At 39.7% G+C, this 2,927-nt stretch overlaps 1 pseudogene; it reads left to right on the top strand.

The window, feature by feature from the left end:
• The first annotated feature begins 2,299 nt into the window (after nucleotides 1–2,299).
• The window catches only part of LOC103607950, a 26,520-nt pseudogene continuing 25,892 nt past the window's right edge, over nucleotides 2,300–2,927 (top strand).

Raw genomic sequence — 2,927 nt, 5'->3', positions numbered from 1 at the left:
GGCTTTTGAAAAAGTTGGAAGACTGAACATACAAGTGTCGTGCATAATGCACTCGGGTCTTAATGGGACCCCTCTTGTAGCTGTGTGCCCAAGGAAAGGTAGAGGCTATTGCAGTAACCCAGGTGAGACATGAAGCCATGGCGCTATGGAGGTGGGAGGTGTTGTTTATCCACTCACCAGTTGTTGGATTATTGGGTTGTTTCCAATTTTTGGCTATTATCAATATTAATGCAATTGCCATGAACATACAAGTCTGTGCATGGACGTATGTTTTTATGTCTTTGGGGTAAATCCACACAGGTGGAACTGCTGCATTGTGGGCAAATGCATGTCTACCTGCTCTGTGCCTCTTTTGCTGCCCTGTCATGACTGCCTCAAAGCTGCGGTAAACTCTCTGTCACGACTGCCAATGAGCAGTTAATGGTTTTAAGATAAATCAGGTGTTATTAGACAGTTGACAGAGAGCTAGTATAATCTGAAGCATCTGAACACCGAGGTTATACTCACCTCTCTTTTCTACAACACAGTGTGATGTGCCTGGAGCTAGGGAAGGGAAGGAGTTGGTGATACATTTCTTTAAACAGTGTTTTTACCTTGTCAGACTCTAAAAACTTAGCATAGCAATAATTTTTATTGGTGTTTCAGGCCTTGAATAGTTTCTCTGTGGATAGGATCTAGAGGTGGGATTGGATCTCAAAACACCAGCAGCATCATGGTAAGACAGCTCAGGAGAGTTGTGTCTTGCTGCTTCCTCACATGATTAAAATTTCATGAAATGAAACAATAAAAAGTCAGTCCCTAGTGGACATCACTTTGCAATGAAATAAGTTTGATTTGTAAGGAACATGAACCACCTAGAATTTACCAGAAGACTGCATCTCTTGCATATACCCCATTTGATATGGAAAATATGGTGTTAAATAGTAAATTAAAATTAGAGGTCAATTTCTCTTCCTGGTGGGGGTGGGGGGGCACTTTTTCAGACTTGTTGGGACATCACTGAGAGACTAAATATTAATGAAATTACATGGTCTGTTTCTCATAAAAATATAATACGGTCGCTTAAAAATGTTTAGCTGTAGTTGAAATGAAAATCACAGAGATATCAAAATTTATAATCAAACTAATAAATATTAGATAGAAAAAGTGCATACAAAACACAGCACTAATTACCAACCTAATAGGATCCCTAATATTTTTAACTAACTAGATCTATAAATTAATCTATTTGTAAGGGCTTAAAGTCAATGTGGTATTAAAAACAAAGATATTTACCACTCATCTCAGATGAAAATATTAAAGGAGATGTAGTATAATTCATATTTTAAAAAACCATATTGGGAAAGAACAGCAGAGAAATATAACTAGAGAATGGTCAAAACAGAATTACAAATGACAGTGAAGAGCTAGAGAAAACTCCTCAAAATAAATGGACATAAAATGTGAATGTGTAACTCAACTAGGAATAAAACAAATAGAAATGAAAAAATTTTTTTTATTCCTTAGGAATCAAATAGGAAACTCAAATAATTACTTTTTAGTCATAATATATATAATGCTGGTGAGGTCAGGATAAAACTGGACATTGCTGGTAACTTTCTAAATTGGGGGTAATGATAAGGAAAAAAAACTTCAGGATCGATAAAAATGTTTATATCCTCAGACCCACTGGGTCTGCTCCTAGAGCAACAATTCAACATGTAGCAGTAGTCCAAATACTACCTTCCAAGCTGTGGGACAAATGTACAGACACATCAAAGCCTGACATCTGCCCTTATAACCTCTTAGCAAGGTACATGGCCCTGCCCCTCTAGAGAGCTGGCCCTTATGCAGGGAAACGACTCAACTCTCAGTCCAGCAAGACACTGGGGATAGGCCTCAGCAACAGACGCGTGGGAGGGAGCTTTGCATTGCTCTCCTGGGGCTTCCCAGTTTGGGGCGAGGCCTCCATCTCCAAGATTTCCCTGCTGCTTAAAGTTTGTTCATGACTCCTTCCTGAATATTTAGAAACTGGAGGAGCTCAGATAGTTAGTTCTCATGTCCTCCAGAAGTTACAAAAGGAACCCAGTGAAAGAAACTGTAGTATTTATGAGGTTCAAGGGCTCTGGCTGATGTGATCTGAAGGCTTGTGTCCTGCCATTCATGTGTTGAAATCCTAACCCTCCAGCTGGTGGTATCAGGAGGGGAGGCCTTTGGGAAGTGATGAGGACCTGATGACAGAGCCTTCATAAGTGGGATTAGTGCCCTTATAATAAAGACCCCAGAGACACCCTTGCCCCTTCTGCCATGTGAAGTTGTAATGAGAAGATGGTTGTCTCTGAATGAGGAAGTGGCCCTCACCAGACACCAAATTGTCAGCACCTTGACCAGCCCAAGCGGTCTGAAGCTGCTGAGGATGGTGATAGGCCTTGCAGAAATCCCTTTCATCGGAGAAGAAGTTGGAGGTGAGAAGAAGACAGTGCTGGAATTGATCGAGTTACATTAGATCTATGCAAAGTTGCTTTCAAATCTACAAGGTGTAGCACAAATTTGGATGCCATTTTAACTCCTCTCTTGCCCAAATTAAAAATTAAAAAACATTTATTGCATATTTCTGTAATGGAAATATATCTTAAATTCTAAATTGAAAGTTAACTGAGAAATGACATGATTTTTCCAAAACAGCAACACTTTCAACAGTAAAAATTTGTTAGCAGTAACTCAGCTTTGTAAAGTCAAAGAAATCTAAGGATGAAGTCAAACATTTATTGGCTTATAAATAAATGACACATAACCTCCACTGATAACACCAAATCAACCTCACTTTAAGCCTGGGCACTGCCTACCACTGCCTGATAAATGTGAGTTATGAATACTCCCAAGACCCTTGCCCCTTCCTTCCTTCCTTCCTTCCTTCCTTCCTTCCTTCCTTCCTTCCTTCCTTCCTT

This window comes from Galeopterus variegatus, unplaced genomic scaffold, assembly GCF_000696425.1.
Source record: "Galeopterus variegatus unplaced genomic scaffold, G_variegatus-3.0.2 Scaffold7890, whole genome shotgun sequence".
Taxonomy (NCBI): domain Eukaryota; kingdom Metazoa; phylum Chordata; class Mammalia; order Dermoptera; family Cynocephalidae; genus Galeopterus; species Galeopterus variegatus.
The sequence above is the reverse complement of the archived record's forward strand: the minus strand, read 5'-3'. Positions and strand labels throughout refer to the sequence as shown.